Here is a 13,384-nt window from a genome sequence, read left to right as displayed (position 1 = left end):
TAATTAAATTGGGTTACAGTATGGCAATACATGCTACTGATAGTGTCAAGATACAGGAAGCATAGATATTGTGTTTATTAAAGGTTGCAAAATGGGGAAGATAGCTTACATATCCTCAGAAATTATTCTCTTTCATCAAAATAACACATAAACATCAGTCAAACACAGTAATAAGAAAGTTCTTTATCTTATAATGAAAAAGAAATGATACCTTGAAAATATAACTGATGTCAGCATTGATACTGGCATGGACAGAGAAAAAAACTGATCTTTGTTGAGTGAAGAAAAATTGGATTTATCTCTGAGAATACCTACTCCAATCCCTTCATTTTGATTTCTTTTAAAAAGTTCAGTAAAAAGTTTGAATGTTCTTTCTGCTTTTGGTTCTCTTTTTTCTTTTTTTTTTCTCCTAGTCCAGTAATTTTTTACATTTGTTTTCCTTCTAATTAGGAGGGAGATTCTTCTCCTTCCTTCCACTATGTCTCTGAAAGAACTAAGAAAAGGCCTGTTTATTTCTGTTGTGCTAATCCCTTTTTCATATGGTTGTGCACAATGCCTAAAATGATGAGAGCATCTGCATGTGGTCTCTGAATATATTTATTTTGACAAGCTCTCAAGAGACGAAACATGGAAATTACCATATTCTACTTTGTTATCTGTGATGAGTTTCCAATTCCAATCTTCTTTTGTATCCAGCATGAGTTCTTCATTTCCAATGGTAAAACTTCAGTGGCTATATTTATTTATTTTGTAATGAACCAAAAGTTCAGTTCTTGCTTCCCTAGGGCTCATGTTTGTGGGAAGGGTATAATCACACAATTGTAGTCTGGGCGGCGTACCAAGGGCACCTTGTGTGAAGACCTTTTCCTGCCTGGCTGTGTTACTTTAGACACACAACTATGAATTAAATGCAATTTTAGCTGAAAGTGAAATTCTCTGCTTTTCATTTAATGGGAATAAAGGAGAAGAGAAAATGTTTTGTTTTATGTTCTTGTGGGGCAAAAAAAAAACCCCAAACAAGCATGAAAGCAAGGGGCTTTAACAGGTCGTATCTTTTTCTACCTTGGATACAAGCTAAGGGTCTTGAAAATTACTGTCTTTTATATGGAGGTTTACAGTAAGCCAAATTCCAGCAGGCATTTGCAACAGGCTGAGTGTGTGCACTTACTGATATTGAGTTGTTTTGACAGAATTTATAAAGTTTTAACATGTAAATTTCTCATTTACCACAGTTCTCAAATATCAATAGAATCTACTTTTTGAGGTTATACAAAATGTCTTCAAGAACTAGTGTAGAAAATGAGTTGGAGTAGCGTTTAAGATTTTTCTTCCCTTAAAGGCAGCTAAAAGTTACTGTATGTAGTCTAAAAACCTCATAAGAAAACTGTCCAAGTTCCAGGAGAACAAATAGCATTGGCTAAACAAAAATTATATTTTAATATTTTCTTTAGTATCAGCTGTCAAAGACATCTCTGTTTCAAATGTGGGGTGAGCTGCCACACAACTGTATCACAACATGCATTTAACAATTCAGGCTCTGAGCTGATGAGTGGGGAGCAAAGATAAACTGCGGATTTACATTGTAACACTAAGTACATGCATTTGAAAGATAATAGAAAAGGTCATTGATTTACTGCAAAAATGGATCTAAGAGTTACCTGGTTGGGTGCAATCTACTTGCTAGTTAGTGTAGAGCAAAAGGTTATGCAGGAATTAGGGCTTCTTCCCCCAAAAAGGCAGTGGAATCTATAAATCAACTGAAGTGTATCTACACCAATGCATGGGCAACAAAAAGGAAAGCACTGTGCAATAGCAGAACTATGACAGTGGCCATCACAGAAACACAATGGGTTGAGTTGCCCAAATGGAATGCTCCAATGGATGGCTATGAGCTCTTCAGAAGGGATAGCTGAGGAGGAATAATTCTGTATGTTAGGGAAAATTTTGATTGTCTAGAGCTCAATGATGGCGTCAGTATGATGGTGAGTGTGAGTAAGAATCAGGGGAAAGGCCAACAAGAAAATTGTCATGGTGGGAGTGTTATAGACAACCCAACCAGGATGTAGAAGCAGATTAAATATTCTATCAGCAACTGGAAAAACTCTTTCAAGTACTAACCTTGTTCTCATGAGAAACTTCAACTTAACAGATGGAAATGCAACACAACAGAGAGGAAACCATCTAGGGGATTCCTGGAGTGTGTGTAACTTTCTGATGCAGGTGGTAAGTGACCCAGCTAGGGAAGGTGTCCTGCTGAACCCATTGATTTTGAACAAAGAAGGACAGGTGAGTGATGTGATGTTTGGAAGCCATCCTAGGCACAGAAATCAAAAAATTATGAGTAGTAGCAAAAGAGTTACCTTGGACTGCCAGAGGGGAGACTTAGGCCTGTTTAGGAGACTGGTTGGAAGAGTCCCTTGCGAGGCAGTACTGGAGCACAAAGAGGAGTCCAGAAAGGCTGGACATTCTTCCAGAAAGAAATCTTACAAGCATAGGAGCAGGCTGAAAAATAGGGTGTTGTGGAAGAAGACAAGCCTGGGTGAACTGAGAGCTTTGACTGGAACTCAGGAAATAAAGGAGAATTTATGAGCTTTGAAAGAAAGAGCAACTCAGCAGGACTACAAGGATGTCATGAGGTTATGCAGGGGGATATTAAAAGTACTAAAGTCCAAACAAAACTTAAGAGACAATAGAAATGTGTCTAGAAATACATCAGGAACAGAAGGACAAACTCCATCCACTCTTTATTGGATGCTGGGGGAAACAGTGACAAAAGATGAGGAAAAGGTTGCAGTATTTCTTTGCATCAGTCTTTAATAGTGAGACCAGTTGTTCTTTAGGTACACAGCCCCTCCACTGGGAGACAGGGACAGGGAACAGGATGATGCCCCCATAACCTGGCAGAAATGATCTGGTGATCTGTTGCTCTCAGACACACACAGGTCTATGGGATGAGATGGTAGCCACCCAAGGGTACTGACAAAATTGGTGGAGGTGCTTACCTAGCCACTTTCAATCATTTACCAGAAATCTTGTCTCACCAAGGAGTTTCCAGTGGGCTGGAGGTTTGCAGGTGTGACACCCATCTACAGGAAGTGCTGGAAGAAAGATCTGGGGAACTACAGTCCTGTCAGCCTGACCTTGGTGCTGGGGAAAGGCATGGAGCAGATCATCTTGAGTGCCATCATGCAGCACCTACAGGGGGGATCAGAATCAGCCAGCAGGAGTTTGGGAAAGGCAAGTCCTGCTTAGCCAACCTAACCTCGACCCAGTACGTGGATAAGGAAAAGGCTGTGGCTCGTGTCTACTGGTGTCTGCTAGGACTTTACTGAGGACTTGGCACCATTTCCCACAGCATTCTCCTGCAGAAAGTGGCTGCTCATGGCTTGGGTGGGTTTATTGGTTTATTGGTTAAAATCTGTCTGGATGGCTGGGCCCAGAGAGTGGTGGTGAATGAAGGCAAATTCAGTTGGCAGCTGGTCACAAATGGTGTCCTGCAGGTTTCAGTATTGGGGTCAGTCTTGTTTAATATCTTTATCAATGATCTGGATGAGGGGATTAAATGTATCCTCAGTCAGTTTGCATATGACACCACGGTGGGTGGGAGTCTTGATCTGCCAGTGGCTTCACTGAGGAAGGCTTTACTGAGGGATTTGGACAGGCTGGATCCATGGGCTCAAGCCAATTGTTTGAGGTTCAACAAGGCAAAATGCTAGATCTTGCACTTGGGTCACAGCAACCCCATGCAGTGCAACAGGCAAAGGGCAGAGTCTGGGAAGATCCCTGGTGGGAAAAGACTGGGGCTTCTGGTGAACACCCAACTGGACATAAGCCAGGAGTGTGCCCAGGTGGTCAAGGAGCCCAGGGGAATCCTGGATTGTATCAGCAATAGTGAGGCCAGAAGCACCAGGGAAGTGATCTTTGCCCTATACTTGACACTGGTGAATCTGCATCTCAAATCCTGTGTTCAGTTTTGGACCCCTCACCACAAGAAGAACATTGGAGGCACTGGAGCATGTCCAGAGAAGGACAGCAAAGCTGGACAAGTCTCATGAGGGATTGGTGTTGGTTAGTCTGGAGAAAAGTAGGCTGAGAGGAGATCTATTGCTCTATACAACTACCTGAAATGATGAATTTCTTCAACAAATGTTGTCAGGCATTGGAACAGACTGTCCAGGGAAATGGTGGAACCATGCTTCCTTCAGGTACTTGAAAGACATGTAGATGTGTCACTTAGGGACATGGTTTACATGTAGACTCAGAAGTGCTCAATGAGCTTAAGAATCTTTTATATCCTAAATGTTTCTATATTCTATAATCCTCTACAGATGAATTGCAAATGTTCTTGATCCTTACAGAAGACTTTATATGAGCAAGGTTGAAGTATGCAACCCCATACATGCAGGCTCTTCTACATGTCTGTTGGGAGAGGGAATAGGGTCAGATCTGCAAAAGTCATGCCCATGAAGGCATGTAAGCTCCCACTCTTATGAGAGCTCATACATCTAAATAACACTTTTATCAATCTAACCTTCTTTTTTTTTTTTTTTTTTTTTTTCTTTTTTTTTGCTTATGGAGTGTTCAAATTCTACCATCAAATGCTACCTTTCCTAAGTGTAATCCTGGTGTGACTTCAGTGAAATAAAATAAAATGATGTATACTATTCTTACTGAGATCAAACACTGAATTCTGAAATTCTCTTACTGTGTAACACCTAGTAACTCGGATTGATTGTATAAACTGGATGATTCCTCATTTCCATGACACCATTTGTAAGGCTACATTTCATCTCTGGAACTGTACTGGAAACAGGAATGTATCCAGAAAAAGCAACAATAAAGTAGCACATCTTCAGCCAAATATTTCACATTCTTAACATTTCCTTATCATGTGCAAATGCTTCAAAAACACTTTAAATATATACCCAGTTGATTAGAAAAAGCAACATTTGATAATAACACAGAATAACCCTGGAGCTGTTGAAGTCCTTTATCAGGAATGAGAATATTGTCCTTTTGTTATAGAGAAAAACCCAAACTTTGTAGTGAGCAAATGATCTGCCCTGGAGCACATGCAACACAATAGTAAGACAGAAGTACTATTAAAAACTATTTGCTGGTGTATGCTGATACACCCTGCTCCCTCTTCTCATTCTGAGATACCAACCAACTTTCTGTCTGCTTTTGTGGGAAAAGGAGGTAATAAAGCAGAGGATATATCTTTACATGAGATAACTGAAAAAATACATGATTTTTTTGAAAGACTAAAACTGACATTGACATAAACCAAAACTGCTTCAGAAAACCCATACTTGGAGTTTAACTCCTAAAATGCTATGTGACCTTTTCTTCCTCTTTTGGTGAATTAAATGGGACAAAACAGATGTAAGGAAGATCATGAATATACAGAAGAGAATAAAAAGTAGAGAGGACTGAAATGCAACAGAATTTTGTTGAATCAGAATAAAAATCACTGGGACATGAAAGAGTATTTATAGAGTGAATAGCTGTAAAGAATAACAAAAATACTTACAATTCCAGGCTTGTTTGAACTAGAACCATAGATTGGTGGAGGGAAGTTCAGACTGTTTTAAGCAGAATCACTTACACTTTGTGGATCACTTTTTCGTTACCCAAGTGCTTCATCACAAAAATATTTTCATTTTATTTACCAGTTTCCAAAAAAACCCCAACATCAGTTGTAGAAGATACTATGTCATGAACAGTTTAGTGTGACTACAGTATTCATTTGTTTGGGTCTGTGCTTGAAAAATATTATCTCAGGAAAACTGCCTTAGTGTAACCCATTGCGGCAGTGTGTGCTTCATGGATCCCTAAGGTTCTTCAATAAAATGTGCAAAGGAACAGTTACTGTTCATAAAGAATTATTGATTTTCAAGGTGTGTCACCAGCTGCACAGCCACTGCATTTTCTTTTTATTTCTTTTTTTTTTTAATCTTCTTTTTTTTAAAAAAAAAAAACAAAACAAAACAAAAAAAAAAACAAGCACAAGATGCTAGGTTCCCATATGTTATTGGGTGGTAAAAATGTCATCTTTGAAAAAAAACCAATATGACTGCTTTTGAGTCATATAGAATGGTATGATAAAAAGAGAAACCCACCCTGCCATACCTACAGGAATATATTTTTTTTCAACTGCTCTGTTCTCTGAGGAAAAAAAATTCCTTTGAGCTGAGACCTTGTAGACTGTTTCAGCTTGAGGTGGATTATTTCAGTGCTCAGAAGTCACAGGAGCTCGGAAATGAGTTTATAATGGAAAAGTTCATAGATCCTTAGCTTCATCAGTGCACACAGACACTTCCATAGGAAGTAAAAAGATATTTGAAAGATTTTTTGCAAAGCAAGTTCTGTCCTTTTGAAACTGAAGAAGCAGCAGAGTCTTTTTTCATTTCAGCTTCCCTTGATGGCTCACATCTAACTAGCTAATTAATTAAATCTACCTGGTTGCTAATTAAACAGTTGGAGGAATGTCTTTGAAATAGAAATTGGTTCATAAAAACAGAAGAGAAACATCGTAACTGAGTTGTCAAGCACCAGTGAAATTCTGGGCAGTTAAGATACAGTCCTCTGGTATATTTCTTAAGATGAGCAGGTGATATGTGACCAACAAACAGAATTCTGCTCATGATATGAATGATTCCTGATTACAAAATGCACAAGTTATGAGCCAGACAGAAAAATTAACTGCATTATTTAGAATGATTTTGGGTTTTTTGACAACTTTGATGTGATTTTTAAAATCATGAGATCAAGGTAGCCATCAGATCCAATCAAGTGGTTGTTAATGAATACTTTGTCAAAGAAGTCTAGGGATTTCCTCACAATTGTGGCTGTGGGTTGACGGTGTGGAGTTGACTGAAAGGCAGAACTCAAAAGGGTTTTTACTACAATAAGTGGGGCTAGATCTGACTGCCCATAGCAGTCCCCAGTGCCCTTCCTTGGGGCTCAATTCTAGGGCCAGTTCTGTTCAATGAACTTTCAATGATCTAGATGCAGGAGTTCAATACACTGTTAGCATGTTTGCTAAGGATACAAACTGGGAGGTGCTGAGGGACAAGAGATCTTTGCAGAGGGATTTAGATTGATTGGAGCACTGGACTGTGGTTAATGGGATGAAATCTAACAGGTCCAAATGCTGGATCCTGCACCCAGGACAGAGTAACACTGGGCTCAAGTACAGACTGGGGGAAGAGTGGTTGGTTGGAGAGCAGCTCTGCAAAGGGATCTGAGGATGCTGGCCCACAGCAGGCTCAGCGAGAGTGAGCGCTGAGCCCTGGCAGCCCAGAGGGCAATTTCCATCCTGGGCTGCATCAAACACTGCAACACAAAAGTGGTGGTGAATGCACTGTATTCAGCATTGGTGCCACCTCACCTGAGTGCTGTGTGTACATCTGGGCCCCACAAGTTAAAAAGGGTGTGAAGGTCCTGAAATGCATCTAGAGGAGGGCAACAAAGGTGGTGCAAGGCTGGAAGCAATGCCATATAAAAAGCAGCTAAGGATTTTGAGCTTGTCTAGCTTGGAGAGAAGGAGGCTGAGGGGAAAAAGAATTTCTCTCTACAGTTTCCTGAGAAGAAACAGAAAAGGAGTTGATGATCTCTTATCCCTGGCACCCAGTAACAGGAAGCATGGGAATGGTCCAAAGCTGTGCCTGGGAAGGTTCAGACTGGATATTAGAAATAATTTCTTTACCAAAAGGATATGCAAACACCCGAACAAGCTTCTAGAGAGGTGATCAGTACCCCAAAACTGTCAGTGTTAAAGAGACATTTGGACAATATGCTTAATAATATGCTTAAATTTTTTGTCAGTCTGGAATTGGCAAGGCACTAGGACTAAATAGTCATTGAAGGTCCTTTCCAAATGAAATATTGTATTGTATTGTATTGTATTGTATTGTATTGTATTGTATTCTATTCTATTCTATTCTATTCTATTCTATTCTATTCTATTCTATTCTATTCTATTCTTTTTCATCTTTGTCTTATCAATTTCACAAAGTCTTTTCTCCTAGGTGAAGGAGGGAGCAGTAGGCAATAGTCTGAAAGCATGGTCAACTTGATGAATATGACACAACTGAACTTATGTGCAAACGTGCTTTCAAAGATTATTTCTGTACATGAGTTTGTGGAGCAACTCTTAGACAAAAACTTCAGTCTTTTAGTTCCATTCTAATTTTTAAAATCTGTTGTATTAAGAGGGATTGAGGAAAACATAATATAATTTTGTTTGCTTTCATCTGTTTTGAATACCTGCCCTGTAGATGGCTTAAATGGAAGATTATGTATTTCTCTAGATTCATATCAGGTATCTCTTAGAGTCACCTGATATGAAAAACAGATATGCATTTTAAGTAAGGTTAGCTATGAAACATATATGACAGTGTCTTCATGCATGAATTATATTATTAAGAAGAGTCTTGTTACAGTCATATAATATAGATTTCTGCTTTGGCTAGTAGTCAGGAATTCCTAGAGAATGCAGTTACAGCTTTTTCCTAGTGCTTCTAGTTATCAGCAAAAACCAGCTGGAGAGTTATTTTCTTGAGCCTTTTTTTTCTGAGCTGAAAAAGTTTTCGTATAATGTTTAACTAGAAAGAAGATCAGATGATTTTAAATGAATCAGACTTTGGCGCCTTTCATTGCTCCTTCAAAACTCTCCTATGTAGCTCTGAAACGAAATTAACCTTGGCATCCTGGTTCCAGGGATGGCTGCCACTCAGCTTGCTCTGGTTATAGTCACTCTTATGCTCAGATGCTCAGGCTGAGATTGTTAAGTGTATTTAAAAGTTTTCCAGTAGATGCAGCAACACCTAGTTGACATCTTGACAAGGACTCCACATAGCCAGTTAAGTATCTTATGCTAGAATATGTAGACATGTGCTTCTGCATGGCTGAAGATATGCAAGAAAGAGGATACAGTGCAGACACAGACTCAAAATTTAAAGAAAACAACCGAAAATAGAAGCTATTGTGCCAGTATAGTGCCTTTTACTCTTCATGAATGCATTAATTATTTCAGTAAAAAGTTCATATTTTCCCACTTGGTCAGCACATCAATGGTGCAATATGCTGGTACTTTTTTGTTGGTAAAACGTTTTAAATTTAAAAAGAAAGTCTTTAAAGTCCAGATTCTTTAAAGTAAATGAGTAAGGTAATTCTCTTAGATGTCTCAGCTACCTGAACTGTGGTTAAGGTTAACAATTGTATTTTGGGAGAGATAGGGACTATCTAAAGCATCTTGGCTGATATTGCAAAATACATTGTAAAAGATTGTAAAACTCCCCTGAGTGTTGATGATGGGCATATGAGACAGAGAGAATACTGTAAAAAAACCTCTGTGCCATTTACTCCTGCCTTTGCAAAGCTGTAGGCAGTGACAATTGAGCTAGATTAAGTGGCAGAAGTCTTATTACTGTGTGTGGGGAGGTGTATGGCTGTGTAGTGGGACACTTGGGTGCATATCTCTGAATTATGTCCCTTAGGAAAGATGTGCTCTAGGGCTGAGCCTGAAACCCTCTGCCACGCTCTGTGTGCCCACTATCAGTATTCACCTCTGCCCAAACTTCACAGGCTGCTGGTGGTGCTGTTGACCGGCTTTTATGCAGGATCTCTGCATCTGGAACATTTACTTAAGAGGCAGGAGACCCAGTTTTACTGTTGGCCTCAGCTTGAGATGACGATCTTAAAAAACGAGTCTTGGCTCACTCGGTCAGTCAGTTGTCGAAGGCTGAGCAAAGCCATGACTAAATTTCATTAAAATGTCTGAGCCATAGTTCATAAAAGTCAGAAGTGAAAACAGATGATCGTGAGGCTGGGGAAAAACTGCTAGGTGTTATTGATCTGAAAAATGAAAAGATAGTATTATATATATATATATATATCAGGTTATTATATATTCTCATACATTAGCTATTCAGGATAATACTTTCATCTTCAACCATACTGAAACTTTGACCCCCATCATCTTTCATTGGTTTGCCACACAATCTTTCTAACTGCCATAACCTCCAAATTTTTTTTTGAGAGTATGAACTTTTCAGGTGCAGCTCCTCACTAGCAGCTCCTTATCTTGACTGGCAGCAGCCAAGGATGTGCTTTTACCCCCGTTTGACATATCTGTCAAGGGAAAGCTGGAGTGAGAGCAAAGCTGGTCCATGCTGTCTCTACCTCTGCTCCTGCTGGTACTTTGCACTCCAGAGAATTTTCTTGCTACGCTCACAGGGAACTCACTGTCACTTCACCTTTATATATAAACTCCACCTTTATGTTTTCAACCATCAAGTTAAACTTAGTAACCAGATCAATGAGGAACTTAAGTTTTTGCTATACCAAGTAAGCATTAAAAGGAGCATAAGAATTACCCTCCTGAGTTAGACCTGGGCAACATCTCACTGGGAAAAAATAGAAAAGGGTTTTAAGCAATGGCAGTATTGTAGATAACTGTGGAAAATGCATTGAAACAGCAATTTCCCTTCTAAAATCAGGAGATGTAACACCTCAAATCTAGAAGATAACCTGTTCTTATTTAATTCATGTTCCTCCATGGGATCTGTGAATGATGAGAAGTACTCTAGCTCTCCCCTTAAGAAGTGAAATCAAAGAGCTAAATATGTCCTAAATATGATGTTGAAGTGTGGAAAACACACAAAGGAGTACAAATGAAACCAACTGGAATTTTCACAAAGAAAAATAGCCAATTAAATCTATGCCATAAGATAAAAGTATTTCTTTGTGTTGTGTAAATTGTGGCATTATTTAAACCTTTCAAGTAAGTAGATGTATAATAGGTAACTTTATTCATGTTTACATTTTTTGCTTTAAAAGCAGAAAACACATATAAGAATGAGTCATGATTACTGAACAAACATATTTGTTTTGAGGGCAAAAAAAATATAGTAGGTCTTAAAGTTAAAATTGTGTTTTCCTGAATTATGCAATAAAAATCCATATCTTTAAATACTGTTTAGAGAAACATAAAAAGCTGAACTGACAACAAAATATTTATGATTTTTTTTTTCCTTTCTACAGAAGGGCATAATTTGGAACAGTGTAGATCTTCTGATATTGTAGCACTATACTATAACTGATACAAGAAAAAACCTGGTAAAAGTGTTCTCATTCCAGCTACTGAACTAAAGATGGCCACAGCTTTTAATCATATACATATGGAAGCCCACATAGATGCAAATTAATGGAACAGTAGTGAAAAGGTATGAGTTTATCACCTTTATTCTCTCACAAAAAATTAATGTGCAACACAAAATCCTTGGGTCCCTCTCTCTTTTATATGCTTGTTTCCTTAATACAACATAGAGATCTTTCATCTCTTCTCTCAAGGAAGCAGGAAACAAATTAAAAAATGCAACCTGTACTCTGACATCCCATCAATGTTACAGAGTTTCATTGAAATCCTCATTAAGATAGCAAATGCCATTGTAGATTGATCTAAATAATAGCATGCCTTTACTGTAAGAAATCTAAAGGGGGAAGCTACTGTCCTAGTTGGTGAAAACATCTACAAAACTTGGAATTATGATGAAAACAGCATCACCTCATTATTTCTGAAATCCTTTCTCAAGTCATCTTCCAAATCAAGTGCTGAATTCTCCAGCCAGAGACCAGTTAAACAGGTGGGGAGATGCAAATGTCACAGCTGGGCAGCCATTCCATTTACATTTGTTCCCTATTCCTTTCCGCCTTGCTATTTTTCCCTTATTTTTATCTTTTTTTTTTCCCCAATATATTGTCTTTTTTGGCACTATGCTTTTTCCCCCCCCAAGTTATCACTTCTATTAACAGAACTGTGCAGGTTTGAAAAACAGGGCCCTTACCCCATTTCTATAAACTGCATGGGAATTCCTTGGGGGGGTCTCCTAAGTAATGACTCGGCTAGATCTTGCTTAGCTAATGAATTCTTTCCAGCTTGCAGACCAACACATCTATCTTGGTGTTTCCTTATTAGTTTAAGGCTGTGCATAAGAAGCCATCAAGCATACTAAGAGAGCTGCTGAGGATTGCAGGTTCCAAGCTGTTCTGCTGAGATCTCATTTCAGAGCGCGCCCCACGAAGGGTTTGAATCACTCTCTCTCTGACACCCAAAAATTCTGGAGAGAGGAGGGAACTTCTTGTGCTCTTGATGCACACATTTGTCTGGAATCTGCTTCTTCTTTGTTGCAAACCATATTTGGGGATTCTTCCCCTTTTGTGGCAGAGATTACAATGCTATAGATACACTCAGTGTTTGTACTATTTGAGCCCCTTTTCTTTCTTACAAATTATTTCCCATTTCCTTTAAAGGCTTTGTAATAAGGTAGACAGAACATTAGGATGCAGTTTGAGTGAAGGATGATCTTAAACGCTTTCTTTCAACAGAAGCATTTCCATTGGCTCTAATTGTTAGTTCAAACACTAATCTGTGAGGGGGTGGGGGGGGAACGATGAAAAGCAAAGCTATTCACAGATTTCATTTTAATATGTTATAGATTTCCATGGATTTTACTACTCCTCTCTATAAATTTTTTTACCACTTTGAAAACCTTCACAGGCTTCACTTCAAATATATTTATGATGGCCCTTCTGCTGACCCCAAGCAGGTTAATCTGGTGATGCATATTATATAATGTGATTACAGAAGGTAAAATCAGGCTAATAAGGTACAATGTGTGGAGTTCTTTAATGGCTTTGATGTGTATCTTTCAATTTTCAGTCTTGCCTGTAAAAAGCAATAAAACCCCCCTCAGTTCCAGCAGTGCTTGTACTCCTGGTTTCACATTGCTGTGTTATTCTAGTCTGACATGTACTGTACCTGTCTTGTTTCTCACATTCATGTCTCTTTAGTCTTTTCAAAGTTATGAATACTTGAGACACTCCTACAAATTACTGTGCTGATTAAAAGTCCTTGATCATATCATCTTTTAGTTTTTAAATGCACTGTCAAACAATAGAATCAGGAATATGGGGCTGCTGCAGTTATTTCATATTAATGCTTCAAGTTCAAACAAAGTGTCAAGATGACTAAGTACAAGGGATTTTCAGAATGCTTTAATGTTGCCTCATTTCAAATCACTTCATAAGCAGCTTGGTAATGAGCTCAATAAATTCTACTGGAAAAAAAATGCTACCAAAAAAAAAAGTAGGTTGGTATTTTATAATTAGCCCTCTGGGCTTGTGCAAAGGAGTCTTTCTTCCTGTTTGAAATCCACTTTGTTGGTGCTGTGATGTGGAGATGGCTAAATGAGTATGAAATATTGTAATTAAGTACATCACAAGTTGTTTATCTTATCAGCAGTGTTTTTCTTTAAAAGATGGCTTTCTGACCACTGGTGTAACATCACAATTTTTCTCTGCTTACTCAATTTAATGC

The sequence above is a fragment of the Parus major genome, chromosome 3, assembly GCF_001522545.3.
Source record: "Parus major isolate Abel chromosome 3, Parus_major1.1, whole genome shotgun sequence".
Taxonomy (NCBI): domain Eukaryota; kingdom Metazoa; phylum Chordata; class Aves; order Passeriformes; family Paridae; genus Parus; species Parus major.
Note: the sequence above shows the minus strand (reverse complement) of the source record.